Source organism: Rattus norvegicus, chromosome 9 (genome assembly GCF_021556685.1).
Source record: "Rattus norvegicus strain SHRSP/BbbUtx chromosome 9, alternate assembly SHRSP_T2T, whole genome shotgun sequence".
Taxonomy (NCBI): Eukaryota; Metazoa; Chordata; class Mammalia; order Rodentia; family Muridae; genus Rattus; species Rattus norvegicus.
Window position 1 is genome coordinate 86,492,672 of NC_141542.1, and position 13,515 is coordinate 86,506,186.

The window sequence follows — 13,515 nt, forward strand, 5'->3', positions numbered from 1 at the left end:
TAGTGGCATGGACAATGTGGGGGCAACCAACCATTTTCTGATTTGATTTAAATCCTGCTCCACAAGATAAGACTCATACAAGACACCAAAATTCTATAGCTAGATGGGTCATAGACACTAGAGGATAATCTATTATTATTATTCCATTAGATTTGTGGTTATCGACCTTCCTAATACTGCAACCTTTTAATACAGATCTTCATGTTATGGTGATCTCAATCATAAAATTATTTTCATTGATATTTTATAATTGTAATTTGCTACAGTAATGAATTATAATGTAAATATCTTTTCTGATGGTTTTAGATAACCCAAGTGAAAGGACCCCTCTGTTGTGGTTTGCCCTGGAGTTATCGGTTTTTTTGATGCTAATTGCACTGCCCCAAGGACAGTTGCCTAGTCACATACTCAGGACTCAGGTGACTTCACCAGAACCTTCTCCCCATTGAATTTGTAAAATACAGGTGAGGAGCAGGAACAGGATAGAAGGAGGCCTGTCATTGGATGAGAAGGAAGGATGGGCAGGAGAGAAGTTTAAAGGAAGAGGAGGAGACTGGAATGGAAAGGAGGAAGAAACGGGAGGGAGACAGAGAGTAGCTAGTAGACAACATGGGAGGTGACATTAAGAAACCGGGAAAGGGAATAACACTCGAAATGTATATAAGAAATACTCAAGTTAATAAAAAAAAAAAAGATTCCGCTCTGCATATTTACAGGTTGTTATTAATGTTCTTAAGCGATGGATGGTACTGGGCTTTGTATGTTTAGGTGGGCAATTATATCTTATTAATTGGGTCAAAGGTTATTGTGTTGTATGTTCTTTCATGTGTAGATTTGAGTGTAATGGAGTGTGGGGCAGCTGGTCTGGGCCACTATGGAGTTGGGATGTGTGTTTCTGGCATGGAAACCTGCCTAGGGAGCTAGATAGGTAGAGAGATTGCTGCCGGCTCAGACAGAGGCTTTCAGCAGTGTGATATGGGATGGAGCAAAGCGGTCGAGAGGCTCTACTGACTGAGAATTAAGATATCTAGCAGATATCTTGGGGCACTGACCTAGTGGGGGTTTAAAGACAGCCTGACACCACAGCCTGAAGGCATCCTAGGAGTTCTGCTGCACGTTGGGCATCTAGGCAACAGACTCCAGAGTCCAAGGCCTCCCTGGAGAACAACTACACACAGGGCAACAGCTTGGCTGCTCTCCTGAAGACCCAACAGTCTGAAGGCCTCCCAGGAGATCTGCTAAAGACAGAGCACATATTAGCATCTTCTCTACCTCTCTGAAGATACCACAGTCTGAAGGCCTTCCAGAAGAGTCACCGCAGCCAGGGCAACAGGTTACCAGTGTACACGCTCCTCTGAAGATCCCATAGTCTAAAGGCCCCACAGGAGGTCTGCTACAGCCAGGGCCAAATGCCTACCAGGAGACCTGAAGCAACCCAGGGATACAAGGGATACAAGAGTCAGGCTCTAGACACAGGCACCTAGTACTGTGTTAAATAATAAAAAAGGCAATACCAACACATGCTAGCTTCGGCTACTCTCTGGCCCCAGTGGTCTCGCTGCCTCCATGGTTATCCCCTTGCAGTAACTGCACATCTCTTGGTTAGTTTTCACAAATCCCTGTAACCCTGTAATATCAAAATTCTAGAGGCTTGTAATTCATCAGTCAGATTTATATCAGTAAATTCTCAACCCACAAAATGCCCAAACAAAGATTCAGAGCCAATTGATATTAATAGAAACTGCCCACTTAAATTGACAAATTGTCCTATAATAGTCCATCCCTTATATGATATTCATAGTTACCTGTGGCCATTTAAAGCCATTCGGATCTGGGTTGTCCTTCTCTTCCTCTATCTTCCTCCTTTCTCCCCTCCCTCCTATCTCTCTCACCTCTCAAAAACTCTCAACCCACCTCCTTTTCTACTGTCCAATCGCAGGCTCTAGCCTTGTTTTTCACCTACCCGCATCTCCTTACAGACAGTAATCTATACATCCAGACCACCAAATCCCAGGGATAACCAGATTGCAAAAGTCAAGTGCAAGACCATAAGCAACAGAAAAAAAGGCTACTTGACAACATCAAAACCCAGTTTTTCCACCACACCAAGGCCTGGATACCCAATCCACTTGAAAGCAAGATTTTGATCTAAAATCCAATCTCCGGAATATGATAGAGGATTTTAAGAAGGTCATAAATAACTCCCTTAAAGAAATACAGGAGAACTCAGGTAAACAAGTAGTAGCCCTCACAGAAAAAACAAATAAATCCCTTAAAGAAATACGGGAAAACACAATTAAACAGGTGAAGGAGTTGAACAAAGTAGTCTGAGACCTAAAAGTGAAAGTAGAAACAATAAAGAAAATACAAATGGCCTTCCAGTCTGAATCAGTGTCCTGAGCAGTCTTCGGTGCTGGCTCCTAATCCAGTCCCACAACATCCAGAGGAAATCTAAGTCCCAGGAGTTAGGATCAGAGGTGAGGAGGCCACAACTGCCCCAAACACCAGAAGTAACTGGGAACTCCAGGATCCAGGGATGCAGGAACGCCCACCCAGAGGGAGCCCAACTCCCAGGTGCTCTGAAACACCCGTGATCACAGGAGAGGCCACAACATCTGCCCCAACACCGGCCCCAACACCCAGAGTAACTGGGTCCCCAAGGATGAAGGGACACAGGAACCCCCACCCAACCAGTGGCATGGGTTTCTGGTCTGTTCCAGTGCCTTGAGCAGACCTTGGGCGCTGGCTCTACACCCAGTCTAACAATACACAGAGGAAGCCCAATTTCCCAGGCACTCTGACAGGCCCAGGATCAGAGGTGCTCTCAAATGCCCAGGATCACAGGATCACAGGATCACAGGATCACAGGATCACAGGATCACAGAGGAAGCTGGTCTTCCAGGAGATCAGACACAACCAGGAACACAGGACCTCTTGACACAGTCAAGATCACAGTTGAGGCCACAACATCAGTCCCAACACTCAATGTAACTGGGACCCCAACAGGAACCAGGGAAACCCAAACCCTACCAGGCAGAGGCACAGGTTCCTTCCAGCTTGCACTAGTGCCAGGTAAAAACCTAGGGATCTGGCTTCCTACCCACTCCTGCAACACCCTGAGAAAGCTTGACTCCCAGGAACTCTGACACAACAGGACCTCAGGAGCTTGATCACACCAGGATTTCAGGATCCCAGAGGCAGCTAGACTCCCAGGAGCTCTGACACACCCAGGATCTCAGGATCACAGGATCCCAGAATCATATGATCACAGAGACCGTTGGACTCTGAGGAGTTCCGACACAACTGGGATCACAGGAGGGTCCAGCTTCAGTCAGAGACAGCAAGGAAGGTAGTATTAGAGATAACCATATGGCAAGGGACAAGCAAGAGAACAGAAGCAACAGAAAACAAGGTTACTTGGCATCTTTGTGAACCCAGTTCTCCCACCACAGCAAGTCCTGGATACCCCATCACATGGGAAAAACAAGATTTGGATTTAAAATCACGTCTCATGATGATGATAGAAGAGTATAGGAAGAACATAAAAAAACTCCCTTAAAGAAATATAGGACAGCACAGGTAAACAGGTAGAAGCCCTTAAAGAGGAAAACACAAAAATCTCTTAAAGATTTACAGGACAATACAACCAATCTGGTGAAGGAGTTTAACAAAACCATCCAAGATCTAAACATAGAAACAGAAACAATAAAGAAGTCACAAGGGGAGACAATGCTGGAGATAGAAAACCTAGGAAAGAGATCAGGAGTCATAGACTCAAGCAACACCAACAGAATACAAGAGATATAAAAGAGAATTTCAGGGGCAGAAGATACCATAGAAAACATTGAAAAAAAAAACAGTCAAAGAAAATGCAAAATTCAAAAAACTTCTAACCCAAAACATCCAGGAAATTCAGGACACAAAGAGAAGACCAAATCTAAGGATAATAGGTATAGAAGAGAGCGAAGATTCCCAACTTAAGGGCCAGTAAATATCTTCACCAAAATTATAGAAGGATTCCCTAACCTAAAGAAAGAAATGCCCGTGAACATACAAGAAGCCTACAGAATTCCAAATAGACTGGCCCAGAAGAAAAACTCCTTCTGTCAAATAATAATCAAACCACCAAATGCACAAAACAAAGAATATTAAAAGCAATAAGGGGAAAATGTCAAGTAACATATGAAGGCAGATCTATCAGAATTAAACCAGACTTCTCACCAGAGAGTATGAAAACCAGAAGATCCTGGGCAGATGTCATACAGACCCTACGAGAACACAAAAGCTAGCCCAGGCTACTATATCCAGTAAAATGCTCCATTATCATAGATGGAGAAACCGAGATATACCATGACAAAACCAAATTTACACAATACCTTTCCACAAATCCAGACCTACAAAGGATAATAGATGGAAAACTGCAACACAAGGAGGGAAACTATGTCCTAGAAAAAGCAAGAAAGTAATCTTTCAACAAATCCAAAAGAAGATAGCCACACAAACATAATTCCACATCTAACAACAAAAATAATAGGAAACAACAACCATTGGTCTCTAATATCTATCAACATTAATGGACTCAATTCCCAATAAAAAGACATAGACTAACATACTAGATGCATAAACAGGACCAAGTATTTTGATGCATACAGGAAACATACAGGCCTCAGTGACAGACAGACATTTCGTCAGAGTAAAAGGCTGGAAAACAATTTTCTAAGCAAATAGTCCAAAGATATAAGCTGTATAGCCATTCTAATATCGAATAAAATGTACTTTCAAGATAATGCAGGTCACTTCATACTCCTTAGAGGAAAAGTCGACCAAGATGAACTCTCAATTCTGAATATCTTTGCTCCAAATGCAAGGGCACCTACATTCATAAAAGAAACCTTACTAAAACTGAAAGTACACATTGCACCTCACACAATAATAGTGGGAGACTTCAAGACCCCACTCTCATCAATGGACAGACCACTGAAACATAAAGTAAACACAGACACAGTGAAACTAATAGAGGTTAAGAACCAAATTGATTAAACATTTTATCCTAGAACAAAAGAGTACACTGTCTTTTCAACATCTCATAGTACCTTTCCCAAAATTGACCATTTAATCGGTTACAAAACAGGCCTCTACTGATACAAGAAGATTGAAATAATCCCATGCATCCTATCAGATCACCATGGCCTAAGGTTTTTCTTCAATTATGACAAAAACAACAGAAAACCCACATACCAGTGACAACTGAACAACTCTCTCCTCAATGATAACTTGGTCAAGGAAGAAATAAAGAAAGAAATTAAAGACTACCTGGAATTCAATGAAAATGAGGACACAGCACACCCAAATTTATGGGACACAATGAATGCTGTGCTATGAGGAAAATTCATGCTAAGTGCCCTGGTAAAGAAGTTGGAGAGATCCTACACTAGCCACTTAAAAGGACACCTGAGAGCTCTAGAACAAAAAGAAGCAAACACACCCAAGAGGAGTAGACAGCAGGAAATAGTCAATCTAATAGACATCAACCTAATAGAAACAAAGAAAACTATATAAAGAATCAACAAAACCAGGACATGGTTCTTTGAAAGACTCAACAAGATACATAAACCCCTAGCCAAACTAACTAAAGGGCTCAGAGACAGTATCCAAATTAATAAAATCAGAATTGAAAAGGGAGACATAACAACAGAAAATGAGCAGATTCAAAAAATCATCAGATTCTACTACGAAAGCCTATACTCAACAAAACTGGAAATCTAGATGAAATGGATGGTTTTCTAGACAGATACTACGTATCAAATTTAAATCAAGAGCAGGTAATCTATCTAAACAGATCCACATCTCCCAAGGAAATAGAAGGATTCATTAAAAACCTTCCAAGCAATAAAAGCCCAGTGCCAGATGGCTTTAGTGCAGAATTATACCAGAACTTCAAAGATCTATTTCCAATATTCCTTAAATTATTCCATAAAATAGAAACATAAGGAACATTACCTAATTCATTCTATGAAGCCAGAATTAACTCTGATACCTAAACTACACAAGGACCCACCAAAAAAAAAAAAAAAAGAGAACTTCAGACCACTTTCACTTCTGAATATTGATGTAAAAATTCACAATAACACATCAAAACCTTCATTCACACTATCAAGTAGGCTTTATCCCAGGGAGCACAGCTGGGTCAATATATGAAAATCCATTAACATAATCCACTATACAAACAAACTCAAAGGAAAAAAATAAAATGATCATCTCTTTAGATGCTGAAAAAGTATTTGGCAAAGTACACCCTTCATGTTAAAAGTATTGGAGAGATCAGGAATTCAAGGCCCATTCCTAAACATAATAAAAGCAATTTACAACAGACCAACAACCAACTTCAAATTAAGTGGAGAGATAATTGAAGCAATCCCACTAAAATCAGGGGCAAGACCAGGATGCCCACTTTCCCCATATCTATTCAATACAGTACTCAAAGTTCTACCAAAGAAGATGTCAAGGCTAATGATAGGATAGTATACATAAGCAACTCCAAAAATCCTACCAGAAAACTTCTGGAGCTAATAAATAACTTCAGCAAAGTGGTTGAATATAAAATTAACCCAAATAAATCAATAGTCTTCCTTTAGAAAAATGATAAATGGTCTGAGAAAGAAATTGAGGAAACAACATCATTCACAATAGTCACAGATAATACAAAATATCTTGGGGAAACTCTAACCAAACAAGTGTAGGATCTGAATGATTAAAAACTTCAAGACTCTCAAGAAAAAAAAAATGGAGAGATCTCCCATATTCATGGATTGGTAGAATTAACACAGTTAAAATGGTCAAGCTACCGAAAGCATTCTACAGATTCAATGTGATCCTCATTAAAATCCCAACACAATTCTTCAAAGATATGTAAAAAGCAAATCTCAAATTCATCTGGAAAATAAAATCCCCAGAATAGTGAAAACAATACTTAACAATGAAAGACCTTCTGGGAGAATCACCATCCCTGACCTCAAGCTCTCACACCGAGCAGTACTGATGAAAGCATCTTCTGTAAATGGTGCTGATCTAACTGGCTGTCTGTATGTAGAACAATGAAAATAGATCCATATTTGTCACCTTGCACAAAGCTCAAGTCCAAGTGAATCAAGGATCTCAATGTAAAACCAGGTTCACTGAATCTAATAGAAGAGAAAGTGGGAAAGAGCCTCGAATTCATCAGAACAGGAGGACATTTCCTAAACAGAACTCCAATGACTCAGGCTCTAAGGTCAAGAATCGATAAATGAAAACTGCAAAGTTTCCTCAGGAAACTGGAAAGTTCTGAAAGGGGAAGGAGAGAGCCAATAGGACAAATCGGCCACCTACCAATTAGGAAAAAAAATTTCACTAACCTCACATTGGATAGAGGGCTAATATCAAAAATCTATAATGAATTCAAGAAGCTAACCTCCAAGAAACCAAACAACCCAATCAAAAAAAAAAAAAAAAAGGGATATAGAACTAAAGTGAGAATTCATAACAGGAATCTCGAATGGCTGAGAAGCATGTAAAGAAATGTTCAAATTCCTTACTGATCAAGGAAATGCAAATAAAAACCACCCAGAGATTCCACCTTACACCAATCAGAGTGGCTAATATCAAAAACTCATGTGACAGCACATGATGGCAAGGATGTGGACAAAGAGGAACACTCCTCCATTGCTGGTTGGATTGCAAACTGGTACAACCACTCTGGAAATCAAATTGTAGGTTCCTCAGGAATTGGAAACAGATCTACAAGAAGACCCAGCTCTTACACTCTTGGGCATATACCCAAAATATGCCCTACCATACAACAGGGGCACGTGTCCCACTGTGTTCACACCATCCTTATTTGTGATAGCCAGAAGCTGGAAACAACCCAGCTGTCCCACAACAGAGTAATGGATACAGAAAACGTGGTTCACTTACATAATGATGGACTACCACTCCACTATTAAGAATGAGGATATTGAAACAGACAGATAAACAGTTCTCTGCACCCAAATCCCGTGGGAGGGAGAGCTAAACCTTCAGAGAGGCAGACACGCCTGCGAAACCAGAAGAGACAGCACTCTGCACACATCTCGGACGCCAGAGGAAAACAGCAAATGCCATGTGGAACCCTGGTGCACGGAAGCTCCCGGAAAGGGCGGTGCAGATCTTCCTGGTTGCTGCCGCCACAGATAGCTCGTGGGCAGCACCCCGAGAGTGAACTTGAGCCTCGGGACCACAGGTAAGACCAACTTTTCTGCTGCAATGACCTGCCTGGTGAACTCAAGACACAGGCCCACAGGAACAGCTGAAGACCTGTAGAGAGGAAAAACTACACACCCGAAAGCAGAACACTCTGTCCCCATAACTGGCTGAAAGAAAACAGGAAAACAGGTCTACAGCACTCCTGACACACAGGCTTATAGGACAGTCAAGCCACTGTCAGAAATAGCAGAACAAAGTAACACTAGAGATAATCTGATGGTGAGAGGCAAGCGCAGGAACCCAAGCAACAGAAACCAATACTACATGGCATCATCGGAGCCCGATTCTCCCACCAAAACAAACATGGAATATCCAAACACACCAGAAAAGCAAGATCTAGTTTCAAAATCATATTTGATCATGATGCTGGAGGACTTCAAGAAAGACATGAAGAACTCCCTTAGAGAAACACAGGAAAACATTAATAAAGAAGTAGAAGCCTACAGAGAGGAATTGCAAAAATCCCTGAAAGAATTCCAGGAAAACACAATCAAACAGTTGAAGGAATTAAAAATGGAAAAAGAAGCAATCAAGAAAGAACACATGGAAACAACCCTGGATATAGAAAACCAAAAGAAGAGACAAGGAGCTGTAGATACAAGCTTCACCAACAGAATACAAGAGATGGAAGAGAGAATCTCAGGAGCAGAAGATTCCATAGAAATCATTGACTCAACTGTCAAAAATAATGTAAAGCGGAAAAAGCTACTGGTCCAAAACATACAGGAAATCCAGGACTCAATGAGAAGATCAAACCTAAGGATAATAGGTATAGAAGAGAGTGAAGACTCCCAGCTCAAAGGACCAGTAAATATCTTCAACAAAATCATAGAAGAAAACTTCCCTAACCTAAAAAAAGAGATACCCATAGGCATACAAGAAGCCTACAGAACTCAGAATAGATTAGACCAGAAAAGAAACACCTCCCGTCACATAATAGTCAAAACACCAAACGCACAAAATAAAGAAAGAATATTAAAAGCAGTAAGGGAAAAAGGTCAAGTAACATATAAAGGCAGACCTATCAGAATCACACCAGACTTTTCGCCAGAAACTATGAAGGCCAGAAGATCCTGGACTGATGTCATACAGACCGTAAGAGAACACAAATGCCCACCCAGGTTACTGTATCCTGCAAAACTCTCAATTAACATAGAAGGAGAAACCAAGATATTCCATGACAAAACCAAATTTACACAATATCTTTCTACAAATCCAGCACTACAAAGGATAATAAATGGTAAAGCCCAACATAAGGAGGCAAGCTATACCCTAGAAGAAGCAAGAAACTAATCGTCTTGGCAACAAAACAAAGAGAAGAAAAGCACACAAACATAACCTCACATCCAAATATGAATATAACAGGAAGCAATAATCACTATTTCTTAATATCTCTCAACATCAATGGCCTCAACTCCCCAATAAAAAGACATAGATTAACAAACTGGATACGCAACGAGGACCCTGCATTCTGCTGCCTACAGGAAACACACCTCAGAGACAAAGACAGACACTACCTCAGAGTGAAAGGCTGGAAAACAACTTTCCAAGCAAACGGTCGGAAGAAGCAAGCTGGAGTAGCCATTCTAATATCAAATAAAATCAATTTTCAACTAAAAGCCATCAAAAAAGATAAGGAAGGACACTCGATATTCATCAAAGGAAAAATCCACCAAGATGAACTCTCAATCCTAAATATCTATGCCCCAAATACAAGGGCACCTACATACGTAAAAGAAACCTTACTAAAGCTCAAAACACACATTGCACCTCACACAATAATAGTGGGAGATTTCAACACCCCACTCTCATCAATAGACAGATCATGGAAACAGAAATTAAACAGAGACGTAGACAGACTAAGAGAAGTCATGAGCCAAATGGACTTAACGGATATTTATAGAACATTCTATCCTAAAGCAAAAGGATATACCTTCTTCTCAGCTCCTCATGGTACTTTCTCCAAAATTGACCATATAATTGGTCAAAAAACGGGCCTCAACAGGTACAGAAAGATAGAAATAATCCCATGCGTGCTATCAGACCACCACGGCCTAAAACTGGTCTTCAATAACAATAAGGGAAGAATGCCCACATATACGTGGAAATTGAACAATGCTCTACTCAATGATAACCTGGTCAAGGAAGAAATAAAGAAAGAAATTAAAAACTTTTTAGAATTTAATGAAAATGAAGGTACAACATACCCAAACTTATGGGACACAATGAAAGCTGTGCTAAGAGGAAAACTCATAGCGCTGAGTGCCTGCAGAAAGAAACAGGAAAGAGCATATGTCAGCAGCTTGACAGCACACCTAAAAGCTCTAGAACAAAAAGAAGCAAATACACCCAGGAGGAGTAGAAGGCAGGAAATAATCAAACTCAGAGCTGAAATCATCCAAGTAGAAACAAAAAGGACCATAGAAAGAATCAACAGAACCAAAAGTTGGTTCTTTGAGAAAATCAGCAAGATAGATAAACCCTTAGCCAGACTAACGAGAGGACACAGAGAGTGTGTCCAAATCAACAAAATCAGAAATGAAAAGGGAGACATAACTACAGATTCAGAGGAAATTCAAAAAATCATCAGATCTTACTGTAAAAGCCTATATTCAACAAAACTTGAAAATCTACAGGAAATGGACAATTTCCTAGACAGATACCAGGTACCGAAGTTAAATCAGAAACAGATAAACCAGTTAAACAACCCCATAACTCCTAAGGAAATAGAAGCAGTCATTAAAGGTCTCCCAACCAAAAAGAGCCCAGGTCCAGACGGGTTTAGTGCAGAATTCTATCAAACCTTCATAGAAGACCTCATACCAATATTATCCAAACTATTCCACAAAATTGAAACAGATGGATCACTCCCGAATTCCTTCTATGAATCCACAATTACTCTTATACCTAAACCACACAAAGACCCAACAAAGAGAGAGAACTTCAGACCAATTTCCCTTATGAATATCGACACAAAAATACTCAATAAAATTCTGGCAAACCGAATCCAAGAGCACATCAAAACAATCATCCACCATGATCAAGTAGGCTTCATCCCAGGCATGCAGGGATGGTTTAATATACGGAAAACCATCAACATGACCCATTATATAAACAAACTGAAAGAACAAAACCACATGATCATTTCATTAGATGCTGAGAAAGCATTTCACAAAATTCAACACCCCTTCATGATAGAAGTCCTGGAAAGAATAGGAATTCAAGGCCCATACCTAAACATAGTAAAAGCCATATACAGCAAACCAGTTGCTAACATTAAACTAAATGGAGAGAAACTTGAAGCAATCCCACTAAAATCAGGGACTAGACAAGACTGTCCACTCTCTCCCTACTTATTCAATATAGTTCTTGAAGTTCTAGCCAGAGCAATCAGACAACAAAAGGAGGTCAAGGGGATACAAATCGGGAAAAGAAGAAGTCAAAATATCACTATTTGCAGATGATATGATAGTTTCTTTAAGTGATCCCAAAAGTTCCACCAGAGAACTACTAAAGCTGATAAACAACTTCAGCAAATTGGCTGGGTATAAAATTAACTCAAATAAATCAGTAGCCTTCTTCTACACAAAAGAGAAACAAGCCGAGAAAGAAATTAGGGAAACGACACCCTTCATAATAGACCCAAATAATACCAAGTACCGCGGTGTGACTTTAATCAAGCAAGTAAAAGATCTGTACAATAAGAACTTCAAGACACTGAAGAAAGAAATTGAAGAAGACCTCAGAAGATGGAAAGATCTCCCATGCTCATGGATTGGCAGGATTAATATAGTAAAAATGGCCATTTTACCAAAAGCGAACTACAGATTCAATGCAATCCCCATCAAAATACCAATCCAGTTCTTCAAAGAGTTAGACAGAACAATTTGCAAATTCATCTGGAATAACAAAAAACCCAGGATAGCTAAAACTATCCTCAACAATAAAAGGACTTCAGGGGGAATCACTATCCCTGAACTCAAGCAGTATTACAGAGCAATAGTGATAAAAACTGCATGGTATTGGTACAGAGACAGACAGATAGACCAATGGAATAGAATTGAAGACCCAGAAATGAACCCATACACCTATGGTCACTTGATTTTTGACAAAGGAGCCAAAACCATCCAATGGAAAAAAGATAGCATTTTCAGCAAATGGTGCTGGTTCAACTGGAGGGCAACATGTAGAAGAATGCAGATCGATCCATGCTTATCACCCTGTACAAAGCTTAAGTCCAAGTGGATCAAGGACCTCCACATCAAACCAGACACACTCAAACTAATAGAAGAAAAACTAGGGAAGCATCTGGAACACATGGGCACTGGAAAAAATTTCCTGAACAAAACACCAATGGCTTACGCTCTAAGATCAAGAATCGACAAATGGAATCTCATAAAACTGCAAAGCTTCTGTAAGGCAAAGGACACTGTAGTTAGGACAAAACGGCAACCAACAGATTGGGAAAAGATCTTTACCAATCCTACAACAGATAGAGGGCTTATATCCAAAATATACAAAGAACTCAAGAAGTTAGACTGCAGGGAGACAAATAACCCTATTAAAAATGGGGTTCAGAGCTAAACAAAGAATTCACAGCTGAGGGATGCCGAATGGCTGAGAAACACCTAAAGAAATGTTCAACATCTTTAGTCATAAGGGAAATGCAAATCAAAACAACCCTGAGATTTCACCTCACACCAGTGAGAATGGCTAAGATCAAAAACTCAGGCGACGGCAGATGCTGGCGAGGATGCACAGAAAGAGGAACACTCCTCCATTGTTGGTGGGATTGCAGACTGGTACAACCATTCTGGAAATCAGTCTGTAGGTTCCTCAGAAAATTGGACATTGAACTGCCTGAGGATCCAGCTATACCTCTCTTGGGCATATACCCAAAAGATGCCCCAACATATAAAAAAGACACATGCTCCACTATGTTCATCGCAGCCTTATTTATAATAGCCAGAAGCTGGAAAGAACCCAGATGCCCTTCAACAGAGGAATGGATACAGAAAATGTGGTACATCTACACAATGGAATATTACTCAGCTATCAAAAACAACGAGTTTATGAAATTCGTAGGCAAATGGTTGGAACTGGAAAATATCATCCTGAGTGAGCTAACCCAATCACAGAAAGACATACATGGTATGCTCTCATTGATAAGTGGCTATTAGCCCAAATGCTTGAATTACCGTTGATGCCTAGAACAAATGAAACTCAAGACGGATG